The sequence below is a fragment of the Macrotis lagotis genome, chromosome 4 (genome assembly GCF_037893015.1).
Source record: "Macrotis lagotis isolate mMagLag1 chromosome 4, bilby.v1.9.chrom.fasta, whole genome shotgun sequence".
Lineage (NCBI taxonomy): Eukaryota > Metazoa > Chordata > Mammalia > Peramelemorphia > Peramelidae > Macrotis > Macrotis lagotis.
The window spans coordinates 102957213-102973484 of record NC_133661.1 but is presented as its reverse complement, the minus strand read 5'-3'; the positions used below and the strand labels follow the sequence as shown (position 1 = coordinate 102973484).

The 16272-nt window shown below is 36.0% G+C and overlaps 1 pseudogene; it reads left to right on the top strand.

Annotated features, from left to right (window-relative positions):
- Window positions 1–14660: 14660 nt before the first annotated feature.
- Window positions 14661–15723, top strand: LOC141519978 (2,4-dienoyl-CoA reductase [(3E)-enoyl-CoA-producing], mitochondrial pseudogene; annotated as a pseudogene).
- The last annotated feature ends 549 nt before the right edge of the window (window positions 15724–16272 follow it).

Here is a 16272-nt window from a genome sequence, read left to right as displayed (position 1 = left end):
TTACCCTAGTCTCTCTTTCCTCTCTCTCTCTCTCTCTCTCTCTCTCTCTCTCTCTCTCTCTCTCACTCACTTCTTTCTCTTTACTACTCTTTCTCATCCTTTAATTATTTTTATGTCATCTCCTCAAATTCACCTTTGCCCTCTGTCTATGGATATTCCTTCTAGCTGTACTATTAGTGATACAATTTTTCCAAGAATTACAAGTATTGGTGGGAGGGAGGGAGGGAGGGGCAGTAGATAGAGCATCAGCTCTGTAGTCAGGAGAACCTGAGTTCAAATACAGACATTAAATACTTACTTAACTGTGTGACCTTGGGCAAGTCACTTAATCCCATTGCTTTGCAAAAAAAAAAAAATTACAAGTATCATTTTCCCAGACTGAAATTTAAAATAGTTTAGCTCTATTGAATTCCTTATGTTTTCTTTTCCCTTTTTACAAGTTTATGCTTTTCTTGGGTCTTGATGTTGGAGGTCAAATTTATGGGTTTAATCTGACCTTTTCCTTTTGAAAATTTGACATCCATGTATATCATTAAATAATAATTTTTTCTCTTCTTGTATTATAATTAATTTTGATGGGTAAGTGATTCAAAACTCCTTTACCTTCCAAAATATCTTGATCCATGATCTCTGGTCTTTTTAATGTTGCAGCTACCAACTCTTGTGTATCTTGATTGTGACCCCATTCCCCTCCCCAATATTTGGATTATTTCTTTCTGGTCACTTGGAGTATTTTTTCCTTGACCTGATAGTTCTGAAATTAGCCTATTATGTTTCTTGGAGTTTTTATTTTGGGATCTCTTTCCTGAGGTTATTAATGGAGTCTTTCCATTTCTAATTTGCCCTCTGGTCCTAAGACAACAGGGCAGTTTGATAATTTCTTCAAAAATTCTGTCATGGTCCTCCTTTTGATTATGGCTTTCAGATAGTCCAATGATTTTGAAATTGTCTTTTCTATCAACATCTTCTTCCTTTTTTTCATTCTTTTGAATTTGTTTTTTGTATTCTTGATGTCTAATAGAATTCTTAATTTCCACTTGCCCAATTTTAACTTTTAAGTAGTTGGCTTCCTCAATTAGCTTTTGTACTTTCTTTTTCCATTTGCTCAATTGTTCTCATTAAGTAGTTTCCTCAGTGGATTTTTGTATCTCCTTTTAAATTTGGCCAATTCTATTTTTAAGCAGTAGTTTTATTTTTCCAATTTTTCTTCTGCCTCCGTTTTATGGTTTTTAAGTTCCTTTTGAGCCCTTCCATGAGTTATTTATGAACTTGAGATAATTTATCATATTTCTTTGGGTTTTTATCCATAAATATTTTGATATTGTTCTTATTTTCTGAGTTTTGTCTTGATTTTCCATGTCACTATAACAAATTTCTATGCTTATATTTTTTGTTGTTGTTTTTTTGCTTTTTTTTTTGGCATTTGCCTTTTATTTTAAATTTGAGCTCTGCTCCCAGTATGGAAAGGACACTGTCTCTTACTTTTTTTACAGTGGCTTCAAGCCCTATTTGTTTACCTGGTAGTGTGCCAATGTTGCTCACATGGGATCAGAGTTTCTGGTGCTGACTTGAGGGGTTCAAGTAGTAGTTACATATGCTGAGGTCCAATGGGATGGTTCTGAACTTCTCCTTGAACTACATTGAATCACATGGCAGTTTGGCCCCTGGAGGATGCTTGTTTTATCATGACTGTGCTAAAGCATGTGTGATTCTTGAAGCTAGTCTGCTATTTCACCTGTCCATGCTAATGTAGATGGGAAGTCATGTTACTGGTGTTTGTCTGAGGTGAAGCTTGCAGCTGGCTTGCTGAGATACTTCCTGTCCTGGACTGTGTTCCCCTGCTACCCTTACAAGAGTGAGACAGACATTTCTTGAATTTCTTCCAAGTTTCTTAGCTATAAATTTATTTCACCCTGTCTTTTTGCTGGTTCTGTTGTTCCAACATCTATTTAGGAGTACTATTTTAATAGTTGTTTGGAAGTGAATATAGTAAAGTTAAAGTGACTTGCTACTTACTTCAGAAAGTCATTAGAATATATTATCTCATTTCCCAACTCTTATCTAGTGCTCTTTCAACTATGTCTTATAATCTCCACAATGCTACTGAAAAATATGCTTATTGAGGGGAAGCATCAAATTTGTAATTTGTATTTTTATTCAGGAGATAAATATTGCAAACTGGGCCTGGGACAAGCTGCAAACATTTTTTTCTTTTTTATATAAATATTATATTTGTTTTCCAATTATATGCAATAGTATTCTCTACTAATAGTCTTTTTTTGCAAGATTTTGAATTTTACAATTCCCCCTTCCCCCCAATTGAAGGAAGTCTGATAGTTTTTTCATTTGTTTCCATAATATGTATGTATCAAAATTGAATGTGTTGAGGGAGAAAAAAATATATCCTTAAGGAAGAAAGAAAATATTGGAGGTAGCAGAATATCGTACTACATAATATGGTTTATTTTTTAAAATTGAAGAAAATAAACTTTGGTTTTCATTTGAACTTCACAGTTCTATCTCTGCATGCAGATGGTATTCTCCAACACAGATCCCCTAAAATTGTCCCTGATTATTGCACTGATGGAATGGGCAAGTCTATCAATTTTAATTATATCTGCACATTGTTGTTAAAGTGACATTATTCTGGTTCTGCTCATCTTACTCGGTATCAATTCATGCAAGTCTTTTAAAGCTTTTCTGAAATCCCATCCCTCATGATTTCTAATAAAAACAAGTGTTTCATCACATACATGTACCACAATTTGTTCAATCATTCCCCATTTGATGGACATTCCCTTGATTTCCATTTCTTTGCCACTATAAACAGAGCTGCTATAAATATCTTTATACATGTCCAGTTTTTACCCTTTTTCGTGATCTCTTCAGGATACAGACCTAGTAGTAATATTGCTGCATCAAAGAATATATGCATTTTTATTGACCTTTCAGCATAATTCCAAATTGTTCTTAGGAAAGGATAGATCAGTTCACAACTCCACCAACAATGTATCAGTGTCCCAAATTTCCCACATTCCATCCAATATTGATCATTTTCCTTTCCTGTCATATTGGCTGAGTTAGTATCTCAGAGATGCTTTAATTTGCTTTTCTCTAATCAGTAAATATTTAGAGCAATTTTTCATATAACTATAGATGACATTAATTTCCTCATCTGAAAATTGCCTTTGCATATCCTTTGATCATTTGTCTATTGGGAAATGACTTTCTTTTATAAATTTGACTCAGTTCTCTATATATTTTAGAAATAAGTCTTCTGTCAGAAATTCTGCTTGTAAAAATCCCCAATTTACTACATTTTTTTATCTTAGTGTGTGCAAAAGCTTTTTAATTTAATGTATTCAAAATTATCCAATTTGCTTTTTATAATGTTCTCTGTCTCTTTCTTGGTCATATGTTATCCCTCTTTCCACAGATCTGACAGTCAACCTATTCATTGTTCTCCTAATTTGCTTATAATATTGTCTTTTATGACTAAATCTTGCACTGATTTTAATCCCATGTTGGGATAGGGTGTGTGCTGTTGGCTAAATCCTAGTTTCTGCCATACTATCTTCCAGTTTTCCTAGCAGTTTTTATTGAAGAGTGAGTTCTTATCTCAGAAACTGGATCCTTTGGGTTTATCAAATAGCAGATTACTATAATCATTTCCTGCTGACTCTTTTGCATCTAATCTATTCCACTGATCCACCACTCTGTTTCTTAGCTAGTATCAGAAAGTCTTGATGACTAATTCTTTATAATATAATTTTAGACTTAATAAAGCTAAACTGCCTTCTTTTGCATTTTTTTCATTAAATCCCTTCATATTCTTGACTTTTTGTTTCTCTAAATGAATTTAGTTAAATTTTTTTTCTAACTCATACAAATAATTTTTTTGAAATATGATTGGTATGACACTAAATAAGTAGTTTAATTTAGATAGAATGGTATTTATTTGTATTATATTAGCTCATTTTATCCATGAGAAATTGATATTTTTCCAATTATTTATATTTAATTTCATTTGTGTAAAAAGTGTTTTATAGTTGTTTTCATAGTTTCTGAGTCTACTCCCAAATATTTTATGTTGTCTGATGTTATTTTAAATGGGATTTCTCTTTCTACCTCTTGTTGCTGTATCTTGTTGGTAATATATAGAAATGTTGAGGATTTATGTGGGTTATTTTATATACTGTGACTTTAGTAAAGTTGCTAATTGTTTCCAGTAGTTTTTAGATGATTTTTTAGGGTTCTTTAGGTATAACATCATATCATCTGCAAAGAGTAAGAGTTTTATTTCTTCTTTCCCAATTCTAATTCCTTCAATTGCTTTTTCATCTCTTATTGCTGAAGTCAACATTTCTAATACAATATTGAATAGTAGTGGCAATAGCTATTTCTTTCACCCCTTGTTCTTACTGGCAATGATTCTAGCTTATCCCCAATTGTTTATAATGCTTGCTGGTTGTTTCAGATAGATACTGCTTATTATTTTAAGGAATAATACTTTTATTCTTTCTCTCCCTTGTATTTTTAGTAGGAATGTGTGCTGTATTTCATCAAAGGCTTTTTCATAATCTATTGAGCTAATCATATGATTTCTGTTAGGTTTGTTATTGATAGTGTTAATTATGCTGAGTTTTCTTGATATTGAACTAACCCTGCATTCCTGGAATAAATCCTACTTGGTCATAATGTATTATCCCAATGATAACTTGCTACAATTGCTTTGCTAATATTTTATTTAAGATTTTTATAGCCATATTCATTGGGGAAATAGTTCTAGAATATTTTTTCTCTGTTTTAACTCTTCCTGGTTTCAGTATCAGCACCATATTAGTGTCATGGAAAGAATTAGGCTGAGTTCCATCTTCAGCTATTTTTCCAAATAGTTTATATAGAATTGGAACTAATTGTTCCTTGAATGTTTGAGAGACTTCATTAGTAAATCCATCTGGCCCTAAGGATTTTTTAAAGAATTCATTGATGGCTTGTTGAATTTCTTTTTCCTGTGATAGGGTTATTTAGGTATTTAATTTCGTCTTCATTTAACCTGTGCAATTTATATTTTTGTAATTATTCATCCATTTCACCTAGATTATCAAATATATTAGCATACAATTACGCAATATAGTTCCAAATTATTACTTTAATTTCCTCCTCATTAGTGGTAAGTTCACTTTTTTCATTTTTGATATTATTAATTTGGTTTTCTTCTTTCTTTTTTTATCAAACTAACTAAAGGTTTATCTATTTTATTATGTTGTCAAGAAAATAACTTTTGTTTTTATTTATTAATTTAATAGTTTTCTTGCTTTCAAATTTATTAATCTCTAATTTTTAGAAATTCCAGTTTGGTATTTAATTGGAGATTTTTAATTTGTTCTTTCTCTAACTTTTTTAGTTACATTCTGAGTTCACTGAATTCCTTGTTCTCTATTTTATTCATGTAAGCATTTAGAGATATAATATATCCTCTAATGACTGCATCAGCTGTATCCCATAAGTTGAGGTATGTTGTCTCATTATTGCCTTCACTGAAATCACTATTTCTTTCTATAATTTGTTGTTTGATCCACTCATTCTTTAAAATGAGGTTATTTACTCTCCAATTAGTTTGAGGTTTATTGCTCCATGGCCCAATATCGCAAGTGATTTTTGTTGCATCATGGTCAGAAAAAGAAGCATTCAATATTTCTGCCTTCCTGCAATTGATTATGAAGTTTTTAATGCCCTAGTAGATAGTCATTTTTTTGTAAGTGCCATATACTGCAGAGCAAAATGCTCTTCTATCCCTATTCAATTTTCTCCAAAGGTTTATCATGTCTGTTTTCTAGCATTCTATTTACTTCCTTATCTTCCTTTTTGTTTATTTTATGGTTGGATTTATCTAACTCTGAGAGAAGGAAGTTGAGGCCTCTCACCAGTAAAGTTTTGCTGTCTATTTCTCTTGCAACTCATTCAGCTTCTCCTCTAAGTATTTGGATGTTATATGGTTTGGTACATACATATTTAGTTTTGAATTTGCTTGTCTATTGTACCTTCTAGGAAGATATAATTTCCTTCCTTATCTTTTCAATAAGATCTATTTTTGCAGCTGCTGAGAAAATGATTGCTCTTCTTGCCTTTTTCACTTCAGCTGAAGCATACATATTCTGTATGTATCTCTCCACCTCAAAGGCATTTCTTGTAAGTAATGTATTGTAGGATTCTGGTAATCCACTCTGCTATCCACTTCCATTTTATGAGAGAGTTTATCCCTTAATTACTAACTCCTCATTGGCTTCCATGCTATCTTCCCTCCATTTGTACTTTTCCCCTTTTCTCTATTCCCCAATATTTTGCTTCAGAATAACACCTCATGCTTTGTGTTTGCCCCTTTCTATCCAACTCCCTCCCTTTTCATTCCCCTTTCCCTTTGCCATTTCTTCTTTCCCTTCTTTCTGTCCATCTCTCCTTTCCTCCTCCCCTTTCACCTCTTAATATGTAAAGGGAAAGATAAATTTCCAAACTCAACTGAGTGTGTATATTTAATCCCTCTTTGAGCAAAATATGATGAGACTAAGATTCAGGCAGTTCTTGTCTCTTCCTTTCTTCCCCTCTATTGCAATAGGTCCTTTGAACTTCTTCATGTGATATAATTTACACTATTTAGGCTCCCCCTTCCTTCCATATCTTTACTGGCTCCCCCTTTTAAGGAGATATTTTAACTCATTCCATCAGAGTCAAAGACAAGTCATGAGTATCCATTACTTCTGGTTAAGTATATTCCCTCTAATAGAGATACAATTCTCAAGAGTTATGAAAATCTTTCTCCCAGCATAGCTAGTTTCATCTTTTTGAATAGGTTTTTTTTCCTTTCCCCCTCTTTACCTTTTCATGTATCTCTTAGATTTCCTGCTTGAAGACCAAATTTTCTGTTTAGCTCTATCTTTTTATCATGAAAAGTTGAAAGTCTACTATTTCCTTAAAACCCCATCTTTTCCTCTGGAAGAGAAGGCTCAGTTTTGCTGGATGAATTCTTGGCTGAATTCCAAGCACTCTTCTCTCCAGAATATCATACCCCAAACAATTTAATCCCTTTATGTTGATGCAGCTAGGTCTGTGTAATCCTGACTGTGGCTCCTTGGTATTCCCCTTGATCTGATAGTTGTGGAGTTTGACCATAATAATCCTTAGTGTTTTCATTTGGGGCTTCCTTTCAGGTGGGGATGATTGTATTCTTTCTTTTTTCTGTTTTTTTTAGGTTTTTGCAAGGCAAATGGGGTTAAGTGGCTTGCCCAAGGCCACACAGCTAGGTAATTATTAAGTGTCTGAGGTTGGATTTGAACTCAGGTACTCCTGACTTCAGGGCCAGTGCTTTATCCACTGTGCCACCTAGCCGCTCCAATTTTATTCTTTCAATGATTATTTTGCCCTCTGGTTCTAGTATATCAGGGAAGTTCTGCTTCACTATCTTCCTGAAGTATGTAGTCCAAGCTTTTTGTCTCTTCAAGGTGTTCAGGAAGTTCCATAATTCTTAAATTGTCCTTCCTTGATCTATTTTCTAGGTCTGTTGTTTTTGCAGATGAGGTATTTTATATTTTCTTCTATTTTTCAGGTTTTTTGGTTTTGTTAAATAGATTCTTCATCTTTCATGAAGTCACTAGTTTCCACAGGTTCCAATCTTTTTTTTGGGGGGGGGGATTTTCTTCATTTATCTTTTACATCTCCTTTTCCAATTGATCAATTCTATTTTTGTAGTTTTCCATTTATCCAGTTGTATGTTTGAGAAAAATATTTTCTTTTAGTACTTGTCCAATTATATATTCAAAGAATTTGCTTTGGTAAGATGTTAATTTCCTCTTGTATTTCTTCTTCCAATTTTTCTATTTGATTTTTTTAAAACTCTTTTCTGATCTCTTCAAAGAAATTTTTCTGGGCTGGAGAGCAGTTCATATTCTTCTCTAAAGCTCTATTCCTCTCTGAGGTAGGATATTTTTCTACAAGGTAACATTCAATGAACTGCCTTTATGCTGACCTTTCTTCATTTTGGGTCCTTTCCCTTGGGACTTGTGCTGGAGGGAGGAGCTAGTTCACAGATTTTAGGTATTGAGATTTCTAGAGGCTTTGCCCATTCCAGGGATTATTATGGGGTCACCCTGTATTAGATACCAGAAGCTTTCTCTAGCTTGTATGTTATTACTGACTAACTCCCTAGGCCTGGGAGGGTTTGAGGGGTGGGAGGTGGCAGGATCTGGGTTACCCTCCAACAATGTGGGCTGGGCCACCAGGCTAGATAGCTAAACTAATTAATCCCCAATAAGCATTGGTATAGATCTGCTGCCTACACTTGAGTCTCAGGGCAAGGTGCAGACACTAGGGGGAGCTTTTTATTGTGGAGAAAGTCTAGTTCTCCCACAGGAATGAGGTGAGAGAGGGTACTCAGCTGGAAACACTGGGGCTTGTGGCCTGGGTCTTCCAAATCATCCAACCTGACCAGAGATGTCTGAGCCACCAAATTGGAGATCTCTTGTCTACCCTCTTGCATATAATAAATGCTTCCCTGCTGTTCTCAGGTTAGTTCCCTGGCCTCACCCCTGCTGTGCCCTACCCCCACCTCTGTCCTGGGTCTCTGCTATCTGCCCCCAGCTCATCCATGCTCTGCTGTGACAGATCTTGTTAGTAGATCTTCTTTCCTTCTGTTCTTCTCTGGGTTCTATGGTTCCAAAAATCTGTTATGAGGCCTGGTTTATATCAGTTCTGAGGGAAAGCCAGGCGAGCTTAAAACAGTGCCTGGCTTCTCTCTGACCTTTTAGCCAGAACTCACAAATTATTAAAGACAAATAGTGAGAGAAAAAAGATTCCTATGTAGGGCAAGAAGACATAGGCTCTTTAACTTCAGGACTGGGAAAAGAAGTATCCTAGTTTATAACAGTCAGTAAGAGTCTTATAGTAGAGAGTAAACTGGCTATCTGATAGCTTCCCATTTAATTATCCTGTCTAACTTCTTTTGATATCCAAAACTTTCTCTGCTTCTGAAAGAGTTTAAATGTTGTGGCCTACAATTTTAGAACCCTTGGCTGTCCTTTCCTTGGCATAGTTCTCAGAGAGACTGAATCATCTATCTATTTGTCTTTACCTGCACCTAGCAAAGGGTCTTGTACATAGGAGGAATTAGGTAAATGTGGAATTGAAGTGAACTGAATGCTACTTCATAACTTCCAAAGTAGAAGTTTTTAAACTGTCTCTTTTTTTCTCTTCAGTGCCAAGTCTATTTAGATATAATTAGTGAAAAGACATGATTAAAGAGAGAATAGGGAGAGATATTGTCATTCCTTGCCTAACTATCATGTATTTCACATTTATTTTTTTTCCAGAAACATTTCCATGCTCACATCTAAGGACAGCTAATGCCAGGAACATATCAAAATGAAGATTAACATCTTGGCAGGTGGCAGAGAATGAACAAGCTTGGGCATCCAGCAACAACATGAATCAGGGAACCTGGAGTTTCAGTAATGCTGAAATTATACACAACCCAAGAGGAGATTATTAATAACCAAAAACCACCAATAAAAGGCCAAATTGCCCTGCTGAAAGCAGGCCCATTCTTGCTGCTACCTTTCAATTTTAATCAGATGTGTCACCATTGTAGTAGCAAGAGATGTCTATCAAATGACAAGGAAAGACAGACCCTGAAGAAATGGTAATGGGGGAAGGTGTTGTTTTTCTGTAATTGACTTTCAAGATGGCATTTCCTGCTCACCAGACTTAGAAATTAAATAAAGAACATTCATGAAAAATGCTAAATGATCATGATGGAAATCATTACCCTGAAGAATGGTGAGGTATGAAGTGGTTCCAAACAGTGGGAATATTGAGGAAAATTAAGGAGTCAAGGAGTCTATGGGTCTGTGGACAAGGAGAATGAGGGGGGGAGAGTAAGATGGAGAGGGAGAGGGAGAGGGAGAGGGAGAAAGATATGGAAAGGGGAGAAGAAGGAGAGAGAGAGAAGGGGAGGGAAGGGAAGAGAGAGAGAGAGAGAGAGAGAGAGAGAGAGAGATGAGAGTCACAAAAAGTGCCAAAATCAAGTAACTACTCTTGAGGGGAGAAAGGAAATCTTGGTTTCTAAGAGATCTCATGGTATTTTTTCATGTCCTTTGGCTATAACTTATTGAAGATTAGTATAGTTAAACTTACAATAATTTCAGATTTAGGGTTTTGGAAGGATCCTAGAGGTCATCAATAATGTTCACACATTTTTAAAATAGGGCAACTGAGATGCTAAGAGGTTAAGTGATTTCACAAGGTTTCACAAATAGAACTCAAATCCAGGTATTATCCATCACTGTATTAACTATTTTGCTATGTTTAATGAAACACTATCATAATATGAATCATCGATTTAGAGCTAGAAGGGATATCACCATTTATCTTGTTGAATGCATTCATTTTTCAAATGAGACACCAAATCCCAGAAAAAGGTAAATGGTGAGTGAACACCTCACAGACAATTAAAGAAGCAGAGGCAGGATTCAAACCCATGTTCCTTGACTCTAGAACTTTTCCCCACATTGCCCTCTCACACTGCCAAGGATATATAAATAATAGATCATAGATTGTGGAAAAGATATTTGGATCCCCTCCTCTCATTTTATGAGGAAACCGAGGCTTAAAGGGGATAAATGACTTATTGAGGTTTAGACATCTGATTAGTGTCTAAGGCAGGGTTTAAACTTAAGACAGTCTACCTGAGTCACCCAGATAGCTCTCCATTCCTTTCTCTTCCAGTGTGCCTTGTGCCATTCAACCCCATGCATTTTTCTCTTTATCTGAATGTTTTCCCCTGCAGTCTTCCACTTACATAATTAAATTCTACTGCCATTCCTTTCATATAAATGTCCAACACATGAATGGGATAACCAGGTTCAAGTATTACTTTCCAAATTTCTAAATGGCACAAGACAGTTTACAAATCATTTCTCATGAGGAAAATTGTGCATGTAGGAGGGAGAAGGGTGTTTCATCCTAGCTCAAAGTTCATGTTGGCATCCAAAGGTACCTGGTCACTCTATAAGATATTGATTATTTTCATTAAGTCCTTTTCATCTTAAACAATTTAGCCCTTTCCTGGAAAACAGTTTTCTCTTGGTTTCAAGTAACTTAATTCTTAAGATTCATCTTATTGACATGGTTTCCAGAAAGCTATAGTATAAATTCAACATGGAAAAAGTCATGATCACGGTTTCCATCTGCCATGTTCTTAAAAAGTTTTCCAGAAAGGATCATTCCTGCCCTGGGAGAAGATTAAAGCTAGAGAGGTTATTATTCTTTCATATATACACAAATAATTAATAGATATGATAACAGGTGGAAGGAAAAAGCACTGGAAAGAAGCAATCAAATTGGTCCAACTCTAAGTGGACCAAACATACAGAGATGAGAAAAACTATTTGTGGGGAGGGCTTCTAGCTTTTTTGCTTTAAGTTTCTTTTTAAACTGGAACTCCAAAGAAACCTAAAGTTTATAAAGTACATTTTCCCTATTCCAACCTTGTGATGCATGTCACATAAGTAGTGTTCTCTTCATTTTCTAGATTAGGAAACTGATGTGCAAAAAAGATTAAAAACTTGACCAAAATCTCACACTAATGAAGTGCCACCATTAGGTTTCTAGCTTAGATTTCCTGACTCAAGTTCAGAAATCTTTTCATTACCTCATGATGGTCTCTTACCTCTATCCATAGAAACTGTTAGGAGAGAAAGCACCTCATTCTTGGTCTGTGGGGCCTGGTGCAGATTTCATTTGCCTTTGTCAAATATGTCTAGTAATTCCAGTAATAGTGTGTGAAATAAATCCTAATCTGGAAGAACCCTTCTCTGCCTCCTGAAGGATTGAGACTAGTGTTGCCATCATTTATTCCATTGCTTGGGTTGTTTCTTTGCAATTCTTTATCTATACCAAAAGTTTGTTGTTTTCTCATGATTTAATCAATGTAGATGTCTTCTTATCTTGATATCAGAAATGCAGGCAACACTGAATCTGGATTGATGTTTTTTGATTGCCCCTGTTCACATACTCAGTCACAAAATCATTTCTCAAATGTGGGCCAATGTAGCTTGTAATTAAACATGCTTAGTGTGATGACTGAATGTATTAATAAAGATGAGGCAGAGACCCAGAGAGAGAGACCGGAAATGAGGAAATCAAAATCAACAAGAAAAATAGACCTGAAGGAAGAAGGCAGAAAGACCAGGAAGCCATTTTTCAGAAATTAAAATGCATCTTTCCTGCAGTCATAATTGAAGTGGCAATATAATCAGATTTATTAGTTGTTTTCTTCTCCCTGGCCTATTTCCCTATTAATGAAAACTTCAGAATTTCTCTACCACTGCCACTGGAAATGACTGATATCTGAAGGAGGATACATAAATAGAGGTTCCTTCTCCTTCACTCTTCCTTTGTGTCTTAGAAAGATGGGTACTAACATGAGCTTCTTTTTCATATTTTTTCAACCTTGGTGGATTGTGTGAATTTGTGTTGATTTACAATTCTGTCCTCAAACTAGGGACATTTTTGTTTTCAAAGTAAAAGCTTTCATCTCATGGGGATGAGTTTAAGGTAGGAAATAAAAATTGTTTATATATTAGTCACATAGACCCAGTTCTAATTATCTCACTACCCCTTTCTCTTTGTAGGCAATTGATCTCAATTTAGCAATGTTCTCATAAAAAAACTAATATTACCTCACTCGATACAAGTATTACATACAAGATGCAGGAGTACAGAATGTGAAACTGAGAAGGACCTTAAAAGATCAGCTTGAACTAATTCTTCATTTTAATGAACTAAAATTCATAGGTGAAAAGGTTCACGGAAAGTTACATAGTGAGTTCAATGGTAGAGTTTGTCAGGCATTCATTAAGCATTTATGTGCCTATCACTCTCTAAATTCTAGTCATATGAAGTAATTCAAACTCCTTGCTCTCAAGAAGCTCACAATTTTATGGGAGTTTACAGATTATCTAGAACCCATATCTCTTGAATTCTAGTGCCAAATTCTTACCATTTTATTGAACTGCATGGTAACTGGAACTTAAATTGAAGTCTTCTTGCCAACATGCTTTTAAGTATAACGATAAATGCTGGCCATGGCCACTGACTTCCATGATTATTGTTGATATTATTTGTCCTTCATTCTCAAAGAAGACTAAAGACATCATGAGGATGATGTCTAAAGTTGTTTGTGAATTGAATTTAAGTGAGGGAGAGCTGAACAAAGTCATCAGTTTCACTCTCTCTTCCAGAGTCATTCCAGGTCAAAAGAAAGGCAAAAGTCAAAGTGAATGAAAATTCCTTCCAAGAACTTACAATCTAGTTGGAGAGAGAAGACTCTCTCCAACATGAAACAATTAGAGAAAGAGATAGCTCATGTTTACCAGTATTATATTTTGATGCAGTAAAAAAGATGGCATGGTATAACTGATAGAAAACCAGTTTCAATGCCAGGAAGATCTAGGTTCAAATCCTTCCTCTGATATATAATGTTCTATCAAATTCAGAAACGATAAGTTACCAAAAAAAGAGAAAATGTACTAATTTGTATCAGTAGAGGAGTTTCCTCACAGAAAGTGCCCTGCACTAATGGAATCATAGGACCAATGGCTATCACCTATAGTTAAGTGGTCCATGCAATTAGAAAATATCAGAGCATATAATATAATGATAGTTATATAGTGAGAGGGAACATGGGGAAGATGGTAGAAAATGAAGGCCAGCTTTGAAATTGAAAAAAGTTTGTTTCAATTCTTGCCTCATATTTATATATCTATCTATATAAACATGCATATATGTATATGCATATAAGTATTTATAGTGAGGTCATTTAAACTCTCAGTGACCAAACAATTCTTTACAACTCAGACAATAAAATACAGAGAAGTTGCCAAGTTCCATATGAGGAAGAGGTTTCAATACCACAGGTTCTTTACTTAAGTGAATTCATAGGTCTGGCCTCATCCTGCCCTCAAATTTAGTGTGGATAATAATTTTTGAAAGGGGAAATTTTGGGGGGCTCTCAATGACAGAGAGAAGATATTATGGAGGAGATACAACTTGAGCTGGAATTCAAGTAATATACCAATAAGTGGAGAGGAAGAGATAATGACATCACCAAAGTTGAAAAATGGGAAGATTTATAACACTTATCCTACAATCAGAGGAGAGATTACTATTAGCTAGTGTGATAAGGTAGCATTGGAGCTGAGCCTTAGAGCATGGGTAATATTTCCACACAGAGGGAAGATGTGGGGAAAAGGAGAGGAAGCAAAGGGAAGTTTTAGAAACAGATAGGAAGAGAGCAGTTAGGTGGCACAGTGGATGGAGCACCAGCCCTGGAGTCAGGAGTACCTGAGTTCAAATCTGGTCCTCAGACACTTAATAATGACCTAGCTGTGTGGCCTTGGGCAACCCACTGAACCCCATTGCCTTGAAAAGAATAAAAAAAAAGAGATAGGAAGGAAAGTAATGGGAAGAAAATGTTTTTAAAAAAGCATTTGTAAGAAGCGGGTTCCGGAGCCCGGGGGGGAGTCGGGGGCACCCGGGGGCACCAGGGCAAAGGCGAGACGTGCGCCCCGCCCAGCCCCGGCCCACGAGCTGCGGGCCGGCGGCCAAGTTCCGAACCGAAGGCCATGGCGCTGCGGGCCGGCCGCGTCGGGCCCGGGGCCCTCCCGGCGCTCCGCTCCCCGGCTCCGCCGTTTTTCAGATGTGGAGCAAAAGCATTATTCAAAAACAGTGATTTGGAACGATCTAAATACTTTGAACGTCTTAAAAAAGTGATGTTACCACCTAATAGTTTTCAAGGAAAAGTGGTCTTCATTACAGGTGGAGGTACTGGTATCGGGAAAGGAATGACCTCTGTTTTCTCCAGTTTGGGGGCAACCTGCGTGATAGCGAGTCAGAATATCGATGTTTTGAAAACTACTGCAGAAGAAATTTCTTCTTAAACAGGAAATAAGGTGCATGCAATCCAGTGTGATGTGAGGAATCCTGAGATGGTTAAAAATGCTGTCTCTGAATTAATCAAAGTAGCAGGACATCCTAATGTTGTAATAAACAATGCAGCAGGGAATTTTATCTCTCCTTTTGAACGTCTCTCTTCTAATGCCTGGAAAACTATAACTGATATAGTTCTGAATGGCACTGCCTTTGTCACCTTGGAAATTGGAAAGGAGCTAATCAAAGCAAAGAAAGGGGCTGCATTCCTGGCTATCACAACTATCTATGCTCAGACTGGATCAGCATTTGTAGTGCCAAGTGCTTCTGCCAAAGCAGGTGTGGAAATACTGAACATGTCTCTTGCATCTGAATGGAGTAGATATGGCATGCGATTCAATGTAATTCAACCAGGACCAATCAAAACTAAAGGTGCTTTTAGCCGCCTTGACCCGACTGGAGATTTTGAAAAAGATATGATTGAGAGACTTCCTTGTGGCCAACTAGGAACTATAGAAGAAATTGCAAATCTTGCTGCTTTTCTGTGCAGTGATTTTGCCTCTTGGATTAATGGAACAGTCATTAGATTTGATGGAGGAGAATACGTGTTTATGTCAGGAGAATTCAACAGTTTAATTAAGGTAACCAAGGAGCAATGGGACTTATTAGAACAAATGATCAGGAAAACAAAAGGTTCCTAAAGCTACCCGTATCTTAATCCTTTGCCTGTGGAAGATATTGAAGCAAAATAAACAGTAATTTTACTTAAATTTTCTTTAACTGTTTTATGTAACACATTCAATAAAAACATCTTGTCATGAGAAAAAAAGCATTTGTATAATATCAATCATGGGATTAGGCTCTATACTAAGTGCTTTTACAAATATTATCTCATTTCATCTCCACAACCTTGTAAAGTAGGTTCTATTATTATATTTATTTTATAGTTGAGGAAACTGAGGGAATCACAAGTTAAATGACTTACCCTGGCTCACATAATTACTAAGTGTCCAAATTCATATTTGAGGTCAGATCTTCCAGATACAAGGCCCAATCCTTTATCCACCACACCATCACCTGCCTAGAATGCCCACCACAGGAGAAAGTGAGGCCAGTGACTTAGCACAGCACCTCCTCACTCAAATTCAATTCATGTGTATATTGTGTCATCACTTCCCTGATATTATGGTTTTCTTCGAGAATGGAGAACAGATATCAATATGAGCCCCAATACCCACAAGTAAAAGTGCTAGGTTAGGACTCAGGAAATCTAGATTCTTATTCATAATTACA